This window comes from Sinohyriopsis cumingii, chromosome 3, assembly GCF_028554795.1.
Source record: "Sinohyriopsis cumingii isolate HCF-2022 chromosome 3, ASM2855479v2, whole genome shotgun sequence".
NCBI classification, from domain to species: Eukaryota; Metazoa; Mollusca; class Bivalvia; order Unionida; family Unionidae; genus Sinohyriopsis; species Sinohyriopsis cumingii.
In genome coordinates, this window is record NC_142963.1 from 118,650,038 (window position 1) to 118,673,381 (window position 23,344).

A 23,344-nucleotide genomic window follows, 5' to 3' on the forward strand; every position below is an offset into this window, starting at 1 on the left:
TACAGATTTTAACTATCCATGACAATGACTATTCATCAAGTCTTGTTATTTTTCAGACATGCCTTTTAAAAATATTTTATCGGTATCAATCATAATTACTGCAGATGTTGTTGTTGTACTAATTTAAACAGAAGATTGTTTTGTAATTTAAACTTTTAAATTTTCTTTTTGTACAACTGAATTTTAAAATTAGAAGATTGGGATGTTTTAGAATTGTTTTAGAATTAAATAATATATGTATGTATTGTACAAATACATGTACATCAGAAATCAAGCAGATTTTGGGTGAAATCTGTTTCATATATCACCAGTTTATTGTGTAATAATAATGATAATAATAATAATAACAGTAATACATTATTTAAATAATATTTTATTTAAAGAGGGTAACACAGTTAGCTGAAGAACCAATCTACCATGAGATCCTCATACAAAGGAACTTATCGATATACAAATGTACATGCATACACACACATGCATACCTATACATAGTAGCATGTACATGTATAGACACAATATATTTACTTTCTTTCCTTTCACCAGATGAATACTTGCCTATACATGCAATATGCAATTAGTGACCAAATAAATGTGTAGAATATTTAATGATGCCCTGAGGCATTTATGAATACAAATACTGTAGAGTTGTTCACATTCTGAATTTAACCACATCTCTGAAGGCACATGGATATATTGGGTTTGGAAGAAGAAATAGAAATACTATTCCAGAGCAAAGTTTAAGAATATTGGAAACTTTTTTGAAATAGTTCCTTGTTTGGTTTGGGAATTCTATACTGTTTGGTAGACATGGATCACAGGTTGGCAGTATTGCCAGGTAGGCTATAGTGTGATTGTAAATATTCAGAGGCACTATTATTGGATATCCTGTACATTAAATTGGCTTTTCTCAACCAAATTCAGTCTTTAATGTGTAATATTTTTAACTTACCAGCTAAGTTTTCCTTACCTTCTGACTGGATTGATATTAGCCTAAATGCTCTGTTTTTGAAGATGTGCTAGCTTTCTTTTTTTTCATCATTTGAATTACCCCATACTGCATAACAGTAATCTAAATAGGGTTGTATGCAACTGTTATAAAATAGTTTTCTGTGCCTTTCTGGGAGAAAATATCTTATCCTACTGAGAAGCCATAAACTTGAATTAATTTATTTACTGATATGTTTTTATGTTAGGTCCATGATAGGTTATCTACAAAAACACCAAATTTTCTATCATAATAGACCATTTGCAAACTTTCATACTTCCATGTCAGACATAGTTCGTCGTTATCAAGATTTGTTCCTTTTTGCGGCGTTAAGATAAGTAATATTTTAGTTTTACCAGTATTTACCACATGCCATTGCATGTGCACCTGTTTTCTAGTTTGTTAGGGGGGCCCCGAGTGGCTGTCAACTCGTGGTCTAAAGCGCTCATTGCCATCTAACCTCTGCATGGGTTCAAGTCTCAGGTTCAGCCAATGTGGGTATGTGACAAAGCTTGCCAGTAGTTTCTTGTGGGTCGGTGGTACTTTCTGGGGTTTTCCCCGAGTTCCTTCTCCACCATTTATACTGGCTGCCATGTATAGCCTATCTTATGCTGAAAAATGGCATTAAAGCCTACAACAACAACAACCAGTTTGTTTAGGGCATCCTGTAAAGAAATTTCCAATTCATGTTTTGTGTTTTGGATGTCTGACAGTGTTGTGTCATCTGCATAGGGATCTGTAGACGAAATTGAGTGAAAGTGGTAGGTCATTAATAGATAGTATAAATAGTATTGGACCTAAAATTGTGCCTTGTAGTACCGGTACTCCATATCTAATTGCTCCTGGTTCAGACGAAACATTATTTATATAATCATGTGTTTACTCACTTAAGTATGAAGTAAGCCATCTAATAGTGCTTTCATCACATAGGTAAATTTTCAGTGTGATTTCAAGAATTTGTCTCAATAACTAGTGTGTTCACAACAAGTATTAGCCATTTTCAATATAATGTACATTAAACAAAAATGTCTACAGTAACTTTGGACTTCATGTAGAAGTAAGTCATCAGGTATCAATCTTTCCAATCATGTTAAAATTCTACATACTAGCATTTTTCATAGAGACTGTGCTAAATTTGAACAATTTGCTGAGAAATATTTACAGCAGTTCATATATTACTTCGGCGAAGTATTGTCTTCATTAAGAAAGGCAGCAACATTTGTCAAAATTTCTAAATGTATACATGGTATACAGTAACTGAAACAAAACCCTTTAGTCTTACTTATTATAATGACCACGCTGGTGTCCCAGTCAAGTTAGAGTGTCTGCCTTGGATGCAGGAAGTTGCAGGTTCAAACCCCAGCAGAGTCATACCAAAGCCTTATAAAAATGGTACTAACAGCTGCCTCACTTGACGCTCAGCAAGAGGTTCGAGTTAGGACTGGTTGGCCAGTGGTGTCAGGATAATGGGACTGGGTGGGATGTGATGCTACGTGTCTGCGGCATGATGCCCCAGTGCTAGACATCACTCTAAACTGCCACACTGTAAACATTGTAGTGATATGACCGAATTTTTTAAAGTTACATTAAAAATCTAAATCACACACAGACACACACACACATTCAGAGGATGTGTGCATGGGATGCTTCTGTATTATCTACAGTACCGCTTACAAACTTTAAACTATGTTTTTTTTCATTTGTTATAAATATAAAATGTTTCTAATCAAATGTTTTATTAAGAAAATACTATTCAGTTGGAACTGGTAGTTCCTGCATCATTAAGAGTCTAATGTGTATGTTTGTTTACACAATTTTTAGAAATGTGTGCAGGCTAGAAACTAAATAAAATATTTGACTGATTTTCGAGTATAAAGAGTACAACGTTTGGGAATTCGTCTTCACACCCAGTACTGTAAGATGTAGGCTTTAGTTTCTAATCATTTCTCTACAGAGAGCTCGATATTCCTTTCCCACTTTTTTCCCAGGCTGAAACTTTTAAGGCTGTTAATAATGTTTACTTATGAATTTCTTAATGTTGAATTAGTTTTGGATGTCTGCTGCATGGTGTATATTTTCTATCTTTCATTGTTTCATTTAACAAAGTTTGCTTATGCTAATGTATATGGTACTTGTAAGGCTAATAGCTGCTTTTGCAAGTTTCATAAGCAGTGACACCTTTAACTCCAGACTGGTGTCAAATCACTGAATATAAAGTAACCACAGCTTGAGAGAAGTAGGAATGAGAGATACTATGCCACCTTGGTACAGGAGGTGTACCATATGTACTCATTTATAAGCCAAGTCAAACTGCAAACAAAAAAAAACCCTGATCTGCCATCGCATAATGTGCCTGCAGTTCAAGATCTATGTTGCTTGTTTTACTGATTACCTTTAACAAACTGCACAGAGCCAGCTCTGCAGGTGCACTATGTGATAGCAGTTCTGGGTTTGTGCAGTTTGCAGTTGGACTCGCCTTGCAAGCGAGTATAGACAGTATATGCACCTACTGGGAGAGAATTCTAGTTGTCTATCTTTTTTGTGCAGGATTGTTGATACATTTCATTTGCAGAAAACAACACAGCATGCTGAATGGTAAGGTGACTAATTTTTCAACATAATAAATTCCTTCTTGGAATTTAAACAAAATAGGGTAATGAATAATGTGAATCTTAAAATCTGAAATACGTAGTTCTGAAATTGAAGGAGCAGTGTTACTTTTTAAAATACGTATAAGTTTAATCTTTATTAGAGTTGTATCTTTGACAAAGGCTTAACCTAAACAGAAACATTTAAAGTAGATGCATTGAGCAGACAGGCATCACAAAGGCTTAAATCACTGTCTCAGTCTGTATTTCTTTCTCTAAAAGTATAAAACAAGCCATGTTGAGTCCTAATGAGACATTTGTTTGGATCACAAGGTGTAAGTGTAAAGGTGTGATGATGGGATACCTATATCTGTCATATTTACCTGTTTTCAAACTTAGCTAATGCTATACACATGTAAAGGAAATTTAAACAACACATTGCACCAATGCATGATGCTTTGAGTGCCATTGCATCAGATGGATGTGAATTTAATATTAATTATTATATGCTCATTTTTTTCCCCGTTAACTTTACATTGTCAGAATCGTTCAATATTCCCCGATACTGAACGCGCGCAACAATACACATATAGCATTCACGTGAATAAAGGAACTACTTTCTATTGTAAACAAACAATGAGGCAGACGCCAGCACTTTTGATTTGTAAACAAATCATATACACTCGCGTAAGAGGCTCTTTACGTTGTGGTTGTTTAAATTTGTTTCTGAATGAACTAAAACATGTTCCGTGAACTGCATAAAAACACAGCTGTTTTGGCACATTCTGCATTGATACAATGTTACGGATTTAGGCTAGCTACATTATATAAAAGACTGAAGATTAGGTCCTTACAAATAACATACAAGTGACAAGGCATATACTGTCTTCTTTATCTGGTGATAAAAATGGCAAAATGAAATATACTTACAGTTTTACATCCTGAATTTCCTCAAAATGTTTTTTCTTAATTCTGCAAATCCGAATTACGTACATGAGCCATGTCATAGGTTTTCAATCTGGATTACACAGTTTGAAATTTTGCTGTAAGTTCGATGATAAGTGCAATTGCATCCTCCTTACTGCACTCAAAATGAAATAAGCATTAAATTCCATAGCGTCTTTTTGATAATTGCAATTGAAAGACTTCATATTTTTCCCATGTTATGATTTCAAACATTCAGTGACAGAAACAGAAACACATTTGCAGACGTAAACACGCTTCTCCCGCGCCACTTCAATCCGATGTATTTCATGTATAATTTGCACAGATAAATCCAGTCCAAAATCACAAACTTTCTTCAAATCGAAACAAAATACCAAAATATATTCATTCCAGATGAAATGGAAAAGTTGTTGCAATGCGCATTCATTCACAATATGACTGCAAATTTCAATTTTAACTAGACACGCCATTTTCTTTCGAAAGTTATGTCGAGCGCGCGACTAAGTTCAAACTTATCTGGGTGGAGTTATGTGTGCATTAATAATGATGTCATTGTGTAATGACAAATCTGCACTTGTGTATTTAGTTTGGAATATGGCATTCATTCATTTACGTTGTTTCTTGTAGTGTATTTTGTTTGTATTATTAAACCTTAGGTAGAATACAAAAAATGAGCATATAATAAAAAGGTTACTGCATTTGTATGGGAAAATATGAACTCGTTTTGTCAGAAGGATATACTGCACTCACAAGTTCGTGCAGTATTCCATCGCAAAACTCGTTCACATTTTCCCATACAAATGCAGTAACCTATAATGATCACATGGATGTGTTATAATCCTCCCTAATGTTAATCTTTTATTCTTTCCTAGATAATCACTGCTCAAAGCAAGATAATTATTTTACTTTTCATACTTGGACAAAATTACTGTTGGGTACGATCGTTACTGTTGCAAGATTCCTGTGGTTCCCATGGTGGTCATGATGATTGTCACTCCAAGGTTATTCCAAGGTTAACCTGCACCAAGGTAAAATTGGCATCTAAGAGTGAACAATGATGAAAGCTTCTGATGCAGATTTTAAAAGCAATTTATGAAAATAAAAGAAGAAAAAAATTATTTCTGATCTTTTATCTCATTATGCTACCTCTACCATCCCATCCCAAAACCAATAGCAAAGAATGTTATTTACATTTAAAATCTAACTGGAATACCTAACAATGGACAACAAAATGAAACACGATCCAGCACTAACAGCAGCTGGAAAATATCAAGTTCATAGAATTCATTAGCAAAACTTGAACCATTTCCAATTGCATTTCAGGAAAAATATCTTGTAATTGAAATTCTTCACCATTTCATATTTTTCCTAATATTTAAGCCGTAACTGGGCTCAAATACTATTACATAGCAGTGGCAAGAAAGTGTATTTAGTGGAATGTGCAGTTTATACACATCTTGTTGAGACCATATGCTTTGTATGACATCAGATTGTCAACAATGGGTTGAGTATTCATGGCATAAAATAAATATGGCTTTAGTAAGGTATCAGCATTTCTTCCAGCTGCTATCACTACTTTATCGGATCCAGAGACCAAACCATAAGTAAGAAAACCGCTCAGAAAAATATGTTGATGCTTTGTTTTATTTTTACAGCTGGTTTCTTGAGTTGAGTAAAATGTGTTATTTAATTGTGCTGAAGATTTAAATTGGTTAGTAGAAGATGGAATTTTGATTTTTGCAACACATAAGTCATAAATGTCATAACTGCAACAGCCCTGAGTTCTGTACTGTGTGTGCTTTACCATCATCACTTTCTATTGGCTGGGTTAGATAGTTGTTTTACAATTGATAGAAAGAATTTGCAGCAATGATAGTAACAATATAAAAAAGGAATAGGATGAGTTGATGTAATTCTTGTTGATGAAGTGTCCATGATCAAGCCCCACAAACAGTTGGAATGAATTGTGATCAGACAGTTTGGCAGTCAGGAAGAAAATATTCCATTTAGTAACGTTCAAATGATGCCTTGTGGAGAGTTTTTCCAGCCAGATCGAAATCCAGTTCATGATACTATGGGGCAGCTGAGATTCTTATTTCAAAAAACTTTAAATTCAGCGTGTTTCTTTTGAAATAAGTTCATCAGTAGAGAGAAGGCAAGCCACTTAATACTGGTTTGAAAACAAAAACGTAACAGGTCAGTTATGGTATCTCCCCCACTACACAACACATTTATACTAAAAACTTATTTTAATTTTCAACCAGCTGAAATTCTTGATGCGTGGTTATCAGAGATTTAACATGTTTCATACATTGTTGAAACATTATTGAATTTGATACGTAGTATTTTCTTTTACTCTTTGAATTTCTGAAGAAATGATATTTATTCTTAAAAATTTCTTTAATTTGTTGAAATATTCCTTAAATGTTTTCTGCAAACTTGAAGGAAAACAAAAAGATTAAACTGAATGAAATACATAACATTTTAAATTCAGAATATGTGTTATTTATGTATTTTTATTAAGTGATTAATATTAAATTAGTTAAAAGGGATCAAATTGGGTGGATCAAAAAACACATGATACTGGTAATTATCTTTTGAAGTAATATCTATTTGCTGTAGTGGCTTAGTTATCATTGGCACCAATTTAGGCACTGATAAGCAACATAACATATGGTGAAAGTTCACTTTCCAAAAGATAAAATACTCTGAAAACTTTTATAAACACTTGAAAACTCATTGAAGAAACCCTCTGTGAACTAGGCTGACCTTGTTTTATTACCAATGGTCACATTATAAATCACTTTAGGGCATTTGGGTTAGAAAACAATAAATTGTGGATTTGTCTCAAGGGAAAAGAAAATCTTTGGAACAAAAAGCCATGTAGCTGGATAGAGGAAATTGGGTTCAGTAAAAGAGTTAATTAACTATTCCAGTTTGTGACAAATTCTCACTGGCAGCATCACTATTTTATGCAGTATTACCAAGGTCATATGACATTATGTTGTCAAGAAGTTAGTCAATAATAGATGCCTTGGTAAAAATGGCAGTGACTGTTGAAACAGTGAAATCCACAACAACTCTTTGATTGCTATTATTATTATTATTATTAAAAAATTCAAAGCTTATATCCAAAGAAAAATCCCAAGTCTCAAGTGTATATTCATTTCAAGAAAACTATTTGTTGTATGAATTTAAAGAGTGACAGGGAGAGATGTGTATCATTTCCTTGCTACGTGTTTATTAATAAAGATCATTTCATTGGGATAATTTTATATAGACATTTCAATTGTCTTTCTTACATGGGGTGGGGTTTGGGGTCAGAAAAAAATAAGTACCCCAACCCATACTGTTTGTATACATTACAGCTGTTGAACAATTTGTTTCAGACCATTATGATTTGTATAAGTTTAAAATGATATACATTTATGTACTTCTCCCCCCCATATGATGGTGTCTTTTCTGTCTTTTTCACATGAATTTCTCCAACAAACAGTGCAATAAAATATGACCATGCATCAAGACATGTACAATTTCAGTCTCGCATTCATGTATTTTCCTGGGGTGGATATCCAGTATATAACGAGTGCTGTGATGTGCTTATCATGGCCTTATACCTCTCAATACTGAGAACCTTGCTATTGTATAAAGCATGGACTTGGGTAAAGTTTCCTAATAACATCTGTAGTCACAATATATGACTGACTAAAGTCTGATTACAATACATTAAGTGGTTCTGAAGTTATACTTCCTGACTGGGATCTTGACCTTGATGTAAGGGGTCATTACTGTATTATGCAGACACCATCTTGACATAATATATACTTGGGCAAAGTGTCAATAAAATATCTTGACTGGTTTAAAATGTAAACTCCAGACAAGGATACGGAGTTGTGGAATCGCACTTTTCGTTACCGTGACCTTAACCTTGAGGCAGGGGCACTGCTATGATATGCAGCTCACTATCTAAACAGATATATAATTGGCTGAAATTTCATTAAAATATCTCAAGTGCTTCCAAAGTTATTTTCAAGACAAGGATAAAAGCCACATGACATGCTATCTAGCCAAGCCAAGCTATATATTTGAGCAAAGTTTCATGAAAATCTCTCCAGCCATCACAAACGTGTGGGCATGACTTGAAAATGTTAACATACTATAATCAGACAATGCACAACATAATGCACACACACACACACACACACACAAGACAGGCTTGTAGAATTATGGAGAGTCAGTGTCAGGCCATGAATGCATATGAAGAGATATTGACCTTTTTAAATATTCACTTTAGGCCCTCAGGAAGTCCAAGGACTTTAAGCTTTTCAGTCCCTGAACTCGTCATGATATCACATTATTTACATGTATGCTTTACACATTGCTCTTTGAATGTTCATTGTATGAAAGGTTGTTTTAAAGTCAGACAGGTGTGTAGCTGTCTATACACAATTATGCAGCTGCATACAAAATTTTGACAAGAAAAAAAGATGCATTTAATTTAAACCAGTTATTTTAATGATTTGCAATCACCTTGATATGAGAAAAATCACTCCATGATTTCATTACCAGCATTTTCATTGAATATATACATACACCTGATTCCCCACTTGTCAGGGACATATGATCATAAACTTCCAGTATGTATCTTTACGGATTGGGGACATTTGTGCCCTTTATACAAGTTGGATATTTGACTTCACAGATCATTTTTAAAGTATTGCTTTCTTCCATTCATTGTTTATAGTCCACTTATATTTTTTTTCTTATTGAAAACAGTTAAATCACATGCAGTATAAAGATATACAGCTATAATACCTGTGTAATGTGTTACAGTAAAACCTGTCTTGAGACACCACTGATATGAGAGACCAACTGTCTTGAGAGACCAGGTTCTCCATGTACAGATTTAGAGATTATATAGTGTTATAACCTGTCATGAGAGACCATTATGTTTTGGCAGAAGAGGTGGTCGTTCAAGACAGGTTCCACTGTATATACTTATTGACCCACACATCACTAGCAGAACCACAATGTGTTCATTCTTGTGTATGTAGCAGATGATGTCTGTTAATATGAACCTTGCTATCTGATGTGCTTGGATACTGTATAAAAAGTGGGCCACATAATGTACATTTACAGGAGCTCCTATTCTGTTTATTCTTTTATTATTCTTAGGACAAGTTATATAATTGACTGGCTTACAAACTTACTTCCTAGTTCAGACACAACGTGTCTAATGCTACCATGTGTAGACATGTAGTATCAGTTTGGGACCAGCTTGGTTGAAAATTGAATTTGTGTATTTAAATTATTTAAATGTCTAACCTACTGGTCAGTGACCCTAACTGAGCTTTTATTCCTGAAGGAAAGTCCCAGTAGCTGTCCAATTACTGAACTGGAAGGCATGTATACCATTGATATATCCTGTCTGTACACGTACTTGCTTATAAAACGAGTCCAACTACAAACTGCACAGACCCAGGTCTGCCATCGCATAAGGCTTTGACAGATCAGGGTCTGTGCAGTTTGTTAGGAATAATCAGTAGAACAAATAGCACAGACCTGATCTGCAGACACATTATATGACAGCAGATCAGAATGTTTTTTGATAGCAGTTTGTCTTGCCTGATAAGTGAGTACATATGGTAGCCATTTTTTTCTTCTTGCATTTCTCTTAGATTGTTCTATGCAGTAATCTTTAACAATAAAAACAAATAATGTTATTAAGTTACAGTGGGTTTTTTTAACTAAGCAAATGTATGTTTTTTATGAAGTGATTAGTGACTAAGAGCTTCTTTACTTTGTGATTATACTGCCAGAGACGACCCTTAAAAGGTTCAATAAAACTGCTCCTTTAGATTCTTTTCCTTACATACATACATACATACATACATACATACATACATACATACATACATACATACAGTTACGGATCACTGCCATCTCACCTCTGTCTGCATGAGTGCGAGTCTCAGGCTCGGCTAACGTGGGTACGTGAGAAAGCCTGCCAGTAGCTTCTCGTGGGTCGGTGGTTCTTCCCGGGGTTTTCCAGGGTTCTTCCTCCACCAATTATACTGGCTGCCTTGTATAGCCTATCTTGTGCTGAAAAATGGCATTAAACCCTACAACAACATACATACATACATACATACATACATACATACATACATACATACATACTCACTTGTATACAGGTAATGTAATTGAGAAGACTGTTATCAACTAGCAAAAGGGCATGTTACATGAGGTCAATTACTGTTGATTGTTGTTGGTGGAGAAAGTTTTGTACATGTTCTTTTTGTGGACTGTGTCCATTTAATCATCTTTCGTTGACAAGAATTTAAATCATAGCAAACTATAATTATTGTGGAGGAGAGAGAGAAAAGGATTGTTATGGACTGACTCTGGCAAACTGAAACCTTGAATAAAGGTAAACCCCACTTTAATGCAATGGTCCACAGAGTGTCATAATGCTATAAAACATGTCATGCTGTATAATAATAGTAATGATGATAATAATAAACAACTTTCTCTAATGAGGGTAACACATTTGGTCATGACTGATCAATATGCCATGTGGTCTTCAATTTTTGTAATTGGCTATGTTAAAAAAATAAACAAATAAATACAAGATCATGCTAAATCAGATATCATTGCACACTGATTCCCGACATTTAACAAATTAGTATGTATACACATATGAACAATACTTTATACACAGATTGATAGATTTCAGCATAACGGTTCTAAGTCGTACTTATTCCATATATCGAAGAAGACCTGGACATATTATATATGGGTATAATGGTAAAGTTTTCTATTCAGAGGCTTCACATGTTATTCCAGCTGGTTATGAAAGAATTTCTTTAATGATATTTTAAAAGAAGCAAGGGAATTTGAATTACGTATACTCAGTGTTAAGGAATTCCATGTAGGAGGTGCGGATACAGTAAATGAGCTTTTGTAATGGTTGGTTTTTGACCACAGAATCTGGAGAATCGTTAGTCGTTGATCAAGGTTACTCTCAGTATTTGATGATCATCTTAGTTTAGTTAGGTTAGAGATATAATCAGGAGAAAGATCGTTTCAAGACTTATATGTCATCATTCCTTTAAATTAAGAATATATTTTTGAATGGGTAGTCATTGCAGACGTGAAAACAAAACATTCAAGTATTGAAATATTACTGTATATACTCACTTATAAGATGAGTTCAACTGCAAACTGCACAGACCCAGATCTGCCATTGCATAATGTGCTGGCAGATTTGGGTCTATGCATTTGTTGGGATTAATCAGTAGAACAAACAACACAGACCCTATTTGGCAGGTGCATTATGCTACCACAGATCAGGATCTGTGTTATGTGAAGATGGAATCAAAAGCAAGTACTAAGAGTAAGTCAGACAAGTGAAGAAAGTGTTGAATGTATCCTCAAGGCTGTACAAATTAAATTGATGTGTATTAAGTAAGAAATAGTGAAAACACTTTATTACATATTTAATATTGAATTTTCTTCTGAGAATCATATATTGTATCAACATGAGGTTTTCCCAGAAAGACTTATTTTGTTAGTTCCTAATGAAAGTGTGCTGATCTGATGTCCAATATGGCCACCACAGCAGCCATTTTGAAATATTTTGTATTACTCATCCTACTGAGTATAAATTCATATTGAATTGCAGTTGTCACCAAAAGGCTTCTTATGATGTTTTTAGCTGGTCCTAAGTGAAAATGGTTGTGATGTGAGATCCAATGTGGCTGCAGTAGTGGCCATATTTGAAAATCTTTTTATGACTACTCCTCCAGAATGGAAAGTCATTTTAACTTGCTGTCTTAACCACCCCTACAAAATGATCATGAATAATTCATGAACTGTTCTTGAACAGTTCATAAACTTCAAGTACATGATTCATCAAAATTCTTGAAATGTTCATTCATGAATTCATTAATTTGTGTTCATAGGGACAGAAAGCCCCTGATTATGTCTAGTGAGTCCTAAATGAAAATGGTGCTGATCTGGTATCTGTTATCAACGCAACAGTGGCCAGCTTGAATTTTTTTATACCTGAATATCATGTTCATATCACTAAAAGACTTCTGATAATGTTTTGTTGATCGTGAAAAAAATGTTGCTGATCTAATGCCTAATATATGGCCATCTTAAAAATCTTGCATTTTTTTTTATTATTACTGAAATAGAAAGTCATTTTGATGTGGGGGTTTTCATTGGAAGAGATTTTTTTTATGGTGTCAAGTTGGTCCTAAATGACAATGACTCCTTCAGTTTGGCCACCATGATGGCTGTCAATCCACTTCTATCAAATGGATGACAATATTAAAATAAGGTTTTCCACCAATATACTTTGTATGATACCTGAGTGGTCCTAAATGAAAATTGATGCTAGTCGTAAATCCAGTTGGGGTGCCTTGACATTTTAAAAATCTTCACCTAAAGACTTTTAATGATGTCTGCTTTGCCCTAAGTGAAAATGGTGCCAAACTGACATCCAGTATGTGCTCCACAGCAGCTAATTTGAAAATCTTTTTATTGTTGAAGAATACAAGAGATGGTTTCAGTATTCTGGCATTAGAAAAAAAATGGTGCTGCCTTCAATTCCTGGAAATTCTTTTCACCAAGTATAACATCATCCCCTTCCATGGACTCTTGTTCCAGACAGAATGGATGATTATGGATTACTAAGGACATTTATTTATTCAGGCTGATAACAGTATGAACATGCAAGTGATACACTGGACATTAATGTAAGTCCTCTGTATTTGGCATTGTTCCAGTTTGATTAGATCAGTTATCACCAGGCCATTGATCCTACTGTGTTATGTGTGTGTGTGCAAGTGTGTGTTCTTGAATTCAGAACAGCCAATTGAGTGAATGTGTCACTGATGCAAAAATCCCATTTGGGTGAAACAAGCCTATCATATTCCTATGCAGTTGTATAATTATTATGTAAATGCACTTGTATTGTATGTTAGTACATATACATGTATGCTTGTAATGTATATGTGGCTGGTTCCAGTAAATGGACAGAAAGTCACAGGACAAAAAGTCACACTTTAAATTCACATAGTAGTACCATACAGGATATAAAATTACACTTTGAATTTTCAAAAGATTTTTTTTTTAAAGGTATCAAAATCATTATATTCTATTATTCTTAATTATTACTATTGATGATCACAGTGAATTGATGGTTTAACAGGAAAAAGGTAATTGTTTAGGTCTGAAGTCTTAGGGCAAATTGTAAAATAAGCATATAACATTGAGATCATTGAGGTTTATGTAAGGCTTACTCTAAGACAGGAAAAGGTATCTTTGATATGGATTATACAGGTAAATTTTTTTATTTAAATATCCAATTACTTTAGATTCAGACTATTAACCATTGAAATTAAATCATCAATGAACTTTTGTATAATAGCAGTGACAGTTACAACAATGATTATTTTGTTGATACTATATTTGCTCTTATTTTGTTACAAGCTGCTATAAAATATCTTAAAAATAGTTTTAAAAATCATATGGTTGATACTTTGTTTATTATGTTAATATCTCAGTGAAAAAGATCCAATTAATTAAGCAGCATTGTTCATATAAAAACATTGCAAAATTCAAAGTGAGACTTTATGTCTTGTGACTTTTTGTCTTTCGTGTAACTCAAAATCATGAAAATTCAAATTGTAAATTTTAGCCCTGTGACTTTTTGTGCAGTGACTTTATGTCAGTGACTTTTTGTCCTACCTGTAACTCATAATAGTGAAAATTGAAATTGTGTTTTTTTTTTGTCTTGTGACTTTCTGTCTGTGACTTATATTGTCCAGTGAAATTCTGTCTGTGACTTATTGTCCAGGGAATTTCTGTCTGTGACTGATTGTCCACTGAATTTCTGTCTGTGACTTATTGTCCAGGGAATTTTTGTCTGTGACTTAATGTCCAGGGAATTTCTGCCTGTGCCTTTTTGTCCAGTGACTTTATGTCAATGACTTTTTGTCCTACATGTAGCTCATAATAGTGAAAATTGAAATTGTGTTTTTTTGTCCTGTGACTTATTGTCCAGGGAATTTCTGTCTGTGACTGATTGTCCAGTGAATTTCTGTCTGTGACTTATTGTCTAGGGAATTTCTGTCTGTGACTTGTTGTCCAGGGAATTTCTGTCTTTGGCTGATTGTCCAGTGAAATTCTGTCTGTGACTTATTATCCAGTGAATTTCTGTCTGTGACTTATTGTCCAGGTAATTTCTGTCTGTGACTTGTTGTCCAGAGAATTTGTCTGTGACTTTCTATCCTATAACTGCTGGTTATAAGACCATCTAGTGCAGGAATGATGTTTAGCAACATTTTTTTAAGGTAGTCTTAGATGCCATGCATGAAGTCTTTCTTTATTTATTATATCTTGATATCCTTTCATTTCAGATGTTTGAGAGAGAACATCCAGGTAGGAAAATATAAACATGACTAGACTAACATCTCAAATGTATATTGTTTCTTATACAGGTATATGAATTCCAGCATGATATATGTCTTTATTATCTAACCTTAATCTTCATGAAAGTTTACGATGCATTAGTTTGGGATTATCCATGATTTGATTTTTAAATGTCTCATTAGTCACATTAGCTTTAGCTTAAATTAAATTTTCTTTTTGTTCAATATGATGTTTTATAGTATATTTAGCAGGTGCTGCCACTTCAGTATATCAGAATATGTACTCTGAATATATACAGTAAATGCTACAAAAGATCTGCTATTGATACCTAAAGTTATTGACATTCCTGTAAAACCCATTTATAATGAATGAAGATATTATATGCTTTGTTACAGAATTTAGACCATTTTCGTGGCCTAGTGGTTAGACTGTCCACCTTGGATGCAGGAGGTTGTGGGTTCGATCCCCGGCCAAGTCATACCAAAGACTTCTAAAAATAGTACTAACAGCTGCCTCGCTTGGCGCTCAGCATGAAGAGGTTAGTGTTAGGACTGGTCTGCCTGTTGTCAGGATAATGTGACTGGGTGAGACATCATGCTACATGTCTGCTAGGCATCACTATAAACTGTTGCACTGCATATATCGTAGCGATATGACTGAAATATTGTGAAAGCTACATTAAAAATCCAAATCACACACACACACACAAAATAATTTAGATATCTTGTCCATGTAATTTCTTGAGACTTATCTGATAATTGTTAATCAGAGCCATTTTGTTCTCTTTGTACAATTTAACAGCAGGTTAATATAGAAAATTGGCAGCTGATACAACTCCATAACGATGTTATTATTCAAAGCTGTGGTACAAACATTTATTGCTAGAGGCACTGACCGTTTTTTTTCTTTTTTTTAAAGCAGTGTTTTATCATTTGTTCTCGCTTATAAGACAAGTTCAACTGCTCATAATGTGCTGGCAGATCTGGGTCTGTGCAGTTTGTTAGGAGCAATCAATAGAACAAACAGCATAGACCCTGATCTGCAGGCACATTATGCTACAGTAGATCAGGATCTTTGTTGTTTGCTCTTTGACTCAACTTATAAGCATGTATATATGGTAGAGTAAATAGCTGTAGGCTATGATAATGTTTATAAATGTATTTTTGTTTAATTATACAAATAGGGAGACTGATTTATTTCATTTTGTAAATGCACCACTCCGGTGGCCTAAGTGGTTTAAGTGTTCTCCTTGGTTGTGGGAGGTAGCGGATTTGATCCCTGGCTGAGTCATACCAAAGATTTATAAAAATGGTTCTTGCATTCGAAGTTAGTGTTAGGACTGTTCAGCCTGGTGTCAGGATAATGTGACTGGGTGGGACATGATGCTACATGTCAACAGCATGATGCTCCAGTGCCAGACATCACTATAAACTGCCACACTGCAGACATCATACCAATATGAATGAAAAATTTGTTAAAGCTACATTAAAAATAATTATAAAAAACACACAAACACCATTTTGTAAATGATGCTATTTCTTCCCATTTGAAATGTGTAACAGGGTATATGACTTTATAACTTACCTTTTTCTTGTCAGTCTGTAATTTCACAGCCTTTGTACGTCCTGGTAGTCAAGACGGATTAAATATTAAAATATTTGGCTATTTCATTTTAGAACATAAAGTTGAATCTACGTATTAGCTCTAATTTAATATCATATACTGTATTTTGTCTCTTCAACCTTGTATATATTCTTCTATGGACCTTTTGTCCAAATTAAAGAATTTTATTAATTTCATTCATTCATAGGGTCACGTCATATTGTATATAACTATACATGTATTTGCAGTCATTCAGCAAAGTTGAACTTTTTTAAAACACAAAATAAAACAAGTGATAAATTTAAGTCCTAACATCAATCATCATACATTAAAGCAATGGTTACAACTTAAACCACTGAACTCTTTGATTCTGATACGTTACCTGCAAATCAGATTCATCAAGTATGATATATTACTAATCTTAAATTCATTAAATTGTGGTATTAGTGAACCCAAAAGAAATATTTATTTGCATGTTAATTGTGTCAGTGCAGGTGGATGACCTTGGATATGAAAAACAACCCACCACATCTCATAGAATCTGCTAAAATATCAGAATATTTTGTCAGATTTTCTAAAATCTGTGTTAAATCTCGGTCTGAATATATTGCAGATATGATCAAGGAAAAAGAAGCAATTAAATCCATCTATCCAGAGTTTGCTCTAATTTTCAATTCTTTAGGAATTGCTTTACCAAGTGTTTGTTTCTGATTGATCCAGTAATGATATCAGGTACATCTCCATCTCTACTATTCAGCTACAATGACCCAGCTGCTGAATTGATGTATTGCTGCACAACTGACTGAGCATACAGACTGGCAGGTTAGCTAGAACTGGCTTATTCTGACTCTTTCAGCCAACATAAATGCATGCTTTCAGAATTTCACTGGTTGTATCTCAATGGGAAAACAACAGAGAGATTATATGTTGTTGTGAGTTCAGTTGATGTATTTATACAGCATGATATCTGTAATAGTTCCCAAGAGGGTTTATCAAGTGGATAAAGACTTTCTGTGTGACATAAAATAATATTGTATAGTGTTTTCTGCATTTCAGTTGCATGACATGAGTATTGCTTGGATGACATAGGTATATGTAACTCCATGCTCTGCACTGGAAGAATGAGGCTAGAGGCTTCCCTCGTAATGTTTTGATATAGAAACCGGATATCTTATGACCATGTGCTGATTAATGCATTTTACTTTGGAAAGTAACAGTCATTATTTTTTAAAATAATCAGCTGGAAAGTGTAGATTATAGAGGAGGAACTTTTCAACCTCAACCGAATATTAAGGTGACAGCAGTTTTATTTAGATCATGGCACTTGGATGCAGTCAAGGTATTTTCTACCAACAATATTTACTCACTTATAAATCAATTCAAACTGAAAATGACAAAGATCCTGATCTGCCTTTGCATAATCCACCTGTGGATCAGGGTCTGTGTTGTTTGTTCAAATGATTTCTCCTTGCAAACTGCACAGACCCAGATCTGCCAGAGCAGTATGCGATGGCAGATCTGAGTCTGTGCAGTTTGCAGTTGGATTCACCTTGTAAGAGAATATGTACAGTAAGTTTAACTTACAGAGTATCAGATTTATGACAGTTAAATAATAGAATGCATATGTTATTAGTAAAGCTATAATGGTGAAACTTTTTATAACAAATTGCATCTGCTACCAAGAAATAATTTTAAAAAAACAAAACAATATCCTGTTTTTAATTTTGCCACTGCTTGTCACATTTAGTTCCAACATTTGGTTCCAGTTAAGGTCCAAACATTGTATAAATGTTTTAAAGAAGTTATCAGATTTGTTGACACATTATAGTTAAAAATAACGAACTTTAATGAAACAAACTGTATAATGCCCAACGACTGGTTGAATTATACACTCTCTCCATTTATCTGTCCATTTCATATCATGGTCAAATTTTGCAGTTAGTCACAGACTTAATGCAGCTTTTTGTTGATGAGGCTTTTATAACACCACCCTACAAAAATAAGGTCACTATGACCTATATTTCATGCTTTAGTGACTTCAGTTACATTTTCTGTTTGTGTCAGATTATCAGGCATTATTAAGTCCTGCAACTTGGTTTGCATTTTGCTGAATACACCATCTTTACCAAATGTAGGTCACTGTGACTTAAATTTCATGCTTTACTCCCTGGTTAACATTTGCATATAGGTCAGTTTGTCAGGCATTACTGGTCAGAGGCAAGAAGATATGTGGATGCACATTGCTGAGTGCAAAACCACCATAGCAAATTTTGATTACTGTGATTTATTATTTATGCCACAGTGACTTGGTTGAATTTTGCATTTTGGTCAGTTTCTATGTAATTTTGACTTCAAAGGAATGAATGGGCATTTTGTGTTCAGTGAACAGATTTCTACTTTATAAATATGATTTGTATTTAACATACTGTTTTTTATATCATTTGCAGTCAACTTCTTAATTTTCAAAGCAGTTTTTGGATACTATCAGTGTGATGACCAGGAACTTTGTAGAGTTATTTTTAGCTCTTCTGGCCATAGCTATGAGAGCTAATGAAATGGTCTGTTGTCCATCATCTGCTGTCTTTAGTGTTATGTGTATTAAGTTATATGCTTAACTTTTGTCCATGATTGTAAGTTGTAAACTGAATGTTTATATTGCTAATTTTGGTTCATGAATATCAGAATATTTACCATTCTTGTTTACAGTTAAACTAGGTTTTTCCATTGGAAATCTTCACATTCTATTATGATGTTGGTCAAGTGTAAATTTGTATAAAATAGTGATCTGATAAAAAAGTAATTTATATTTGTCTTAGATCAGTCTGTTAGATTATAATTCAAGACAATACTTACAATATTAATTGGATATACTAAAGTGATCATTGACTATTTGGATTAATACATTACTTTGGAATTTTGTGAACTCATTCAAAGACAGTCTGGATTGCATCATTGCATCATATCAAGACTGTAGGAATTCATTTGGAACCTTCTATATTTTTTGATGTCTGATAAGACATTTAGGATTGTTTGGAATTTACTTCACAGTATTGTTAGTGTCTTTTCAGTTTTCATTTCATTTTATTGTAGAGAAATAATTTGCCTGTTGATGTTACTTAAGTTGTTGGTTTCACTTCTTTCTGTTACATATTTTAAGACCTAGAATTGTAGGAAAAATTTGGGGCTTATACAGGGCCAAAATTTCTTTAAATGTTTCAGAGATATCAACAATTGTTTTTAAACTTTAACGTTTAAATTGACTTTGTTACTGAATTTTCATTGTCCCTGTTAAAGATTTTAAATTTGATTTTAAATTCAGACATTTGAGAAATCTTGAGTGAGACCAGCAAGCATTCTGAATGCCATCTAATGTCAAGAACTTGTTTTCAAATCCTACTAATGATGGGTTAGAGCATAGGAAAAATGACAAGTTGCTTGAGCTTGCCAGACATTGTAATCTTTCTTAAGTGAAAGCATATTTAACAAAAGCAAGAGGTAAAGAATATTTTGATTCAGTATTGGTAGGAAGGGAAATTTTGGATAGTAGTACTTTGGCTTTGATTGATAGTTCTATATCTGATTTTGATAGAAAATTAAAGGAATTACAGTTCAAAACTGGAATTGGAATAAAGAGAGTTGAGTTTCAATGGGAATTTATGGATATGCAAATTCAGGGAGAAAGGAGGAAAAGCAGAGGCAGAGAGAGAGAGAGAACAAAAAGGAAGAAAGAGAAATGCAGATGAAGAGAGAGAAGAGAACAAATGCAGATTCAGAGAGATGAAAGAGACAAAGGCAGAGAGAGAATGAAGAAAGAGAAAAGGGAAACATAAATGCAGATGGAGAGAGAGAGAGAAATACAAATTCAGAGAGATGATACATTGATGCACAGAGAGAGAGAGAGAGAGAGAGAGGGAGAAATGGAGATGCAGAGAGAAGAAAGGGAAATGCAATATAATTAAAAGAATTAGAACTTGCCAGTGGAATACTTCCCCCTTTACACACAAGTACAAATTTTGCTGTTACCAGAAATATTAGGTTAGTATTCCTCTTTTCAAGAAAAATAAATACTTTCTTCACTTTGAGAATATTGCTGAAAACATTAAATGGCCAAGAGAGCATTAGACTTTATTGTTACATAGTGTACTTATTGGCAAAGCTGATAATTTGGTTAAGGAATATATCTTGAAGGGTTTTGAGTTGGTATCTGAAGCATATTGACAAAGGTTTAGAAATTGTAGAAAACAAACTGGACAGACCCATGTCAGTTATGCAAGGGCAAAGAAGAACTTTTGATAGGTTATGCACAGTCAAAAAGAATGATGCAGATTAGAATAACCTCAGATTGCTCATTGCAATTAAAGAGTGAACAAATTTATTCCATTGTGATGTCAAGACCTATCTTGATGTTCAGAAAGTGGAATCTTTGAAAAATGCTGCTCATACAGTTGACGATTATCCTTGACTCTCAAGTTTCCTATGTCACTAAGTCTTCCTCTCAGCAGTTTCTGGGTGAAAAAGATTCATCTCAATTTTATATGAGTACTTCCAAATCTCAGTCTGGCAGAACTTTGAGAAATCAAATATCTTATAAGACTCATTAGAAATCTGTATTTCTTCCTACTAGCACTTATTGTAAAAATTAAGGGAACATTATTTATATTTGCTACAGGTTGAAAAAAACAACAGAATAAAGACAGAATTATTCTAAATGCTCTTATTTCAAAAAGAGGTCATGGTCACATTTTTTTTGTTGAAAGCTGTACATTTTGGGGTCATACAAACCCCAGTCTGATTCTGTTTTGGAGGTTTATGAACCATTCATGTCAGAAGGTTCTGTATCACTTATTTGTGATTTGGCCAACCTATCCCTATTAAAATATTAAGGGCAACTGGAGCATCTCAGCGTCTTTTGTTTTCAGGTACCTGCTTTTGTCTGAGAAGTTGTATTTTAGTGAAAGTGTTCTTCATGGAGTAGGGTGCAGCTTTTTTGTGTGTTCCTCTCCATTGTGACAATTTGGTATCAGATGTATTTTCCAGACTTGCAACTGTTGGAGTAGTGACCTAATTAACTGTTAGAGGGTATTCATTTATTTTCCTGTTGAGAGTGAAATCCCTAATTTTTATCCTACATGTTCAGTTAATAGAGATAACTCAAAAATATATGATGTTGATCAAGACATTATTCCTTTAGTCTACATATTTGTTGGTCAATCTTTTCACGAGGTCAACTTTGCTCCTGGTATTGATCAATGACAGTGATCCTTATTTTACTCCTCATTTCTCTCAGTTCTAATCAGGGTGACACACAACAATACGTTGTTGGTGAACAGGAATAAGATCCTGTGATCTCCTTTTTGTTTCGGAGAGGGATATTATTGACACTGAAACCACACAAGTTGCAGGTTATTACTTTTGAAAAATGGGGTCCTTATGAAAATTTGGAGGCCGCCTGAGGTACCCTTTGGTGACGAGTGGTCAGTGAGCTATCAAGTAGTTGTTCTGAGGTCATAAAGACAGGAAGTTCTTAGCCAACCCCATGAAACTCCATTTGGCTCATCATTTACTTATCACAAGATCATGAATCATTTTTAAAGGCTGAAACTTTAAAGTGATGTTTCTAAACACTGTCATCAAGTTTGACCTTATGAAATCATTCTGGCAATTTCCACTATCAGAAAAGCTAAAGAAATTTTGGCAACTGGGTGCTTTATCAGTATATGCCATTAGTAATGACAAATTTTCCAGCAAAATCTCAGCATCTGACAAATGTGTTAATATATGGTCTAGATAATTGTGATGCAGAAATTGATGTCATCATCTACAGTGATACCTGGGAAGATAACTTTGAAAACATTTGGACATTCTTCAATCAGTGATGCAAATCTGATATTTAATTTATGTAAAAGTGAGTTTTGCTGTGCTTGTCTTACATTTTTAGGACACATTGTGGAATAAAGTCATGTTAAATCTGTAAAAGTAAAGGACAAGGACATATCTGTATCACCTGCACCTATTAGTAAAATACAACTGATGGAATGACTGGATATTATCAGAACTTTTATTCAAATTTGTCCATAATTGCTTGCTCTCTGACAAATTTGTTGAGTAAGAAATCCAAGTTACATTGGTCAGACAAATGTCAGGAATCTTTTGACAAATTAAAGACCATACTTAAACATGCATCGGTTCTTTCAGCATCAAAATTTCAGCCAATTATTTAAAATGTCTGTTGATGCAGGTGATTTAGGGGTTAGCAGAGTATTTGTTTTGATTCAAGTAGATAAAAATGGTTTGGATCATCCAATATGCTACGTTTCTATAAAAGACTAAACAAGCATCAGAAAAATTATTCCACAATTGTGGAGGAATGTTTGACTTTGATAATGACTTTGCAGTATTTTGAAGTGTGTATTAGTGCAGCCCTTTTCATTGGTTGTTGTATCAGTGATCACAATCTCCTGCCTTTTATTAATAAAACTGAAAACAAAAGAGATTCTTGAGATGGAATTTTTAATTCTGCAAAAATGCAAAATTTACACTAACATTACCGGTACTAATCTGGTAGCCAATGTGACTGAAAAAGCAGTCATCTTGAAAATCTTGTTATCATTGCATATTGTGAAGGACATGTCATATTGATGTGATTTTCACAGAAGACTTCTTATGATGTCTAGTTGATACTGAATGAAAATGGTGTCTATTGCACATCCAATTTGTCCCTCACTGCAGCCATCTTGAAAATCTTGTTATGGTTCTTCTCCTGGTTGGATGGTACTATCAA

At 34.0% G+C, this 23,344-nt stretch overlaps 1 protein-coding gene across 5 annotated transcripts in view; it reads left to right on the top strand.

The window, feature by feature from the left end:
* The window catches only part of LOC149803680 (G protein-activated inward rectifier potassium channel 2-like), a 208,860-nt gene that overhangs the window by 123,624 nt on the left and 61,892 nt on the right, over nt 1-23,344 (top strand). For 3 of the 5 annotated variants that reach the window (XM_089953455.1, XM_089953456.1, XM_089953457.1), the window contains one exon: nt 14,949-14,970. The gene's annotated coding sequence lies outside the window, so the exon portion shown is untranslated. Of the gene's footprint in view, nt 1-14,948; nt 14,971-17,233; nt 17,386-17,751; nt 17,903-23,344 lie in introns of those variants that run through there. The other 2 variants (XM_089953459.1, XM_089953460.1) reach the window with 2 other exon arrangements.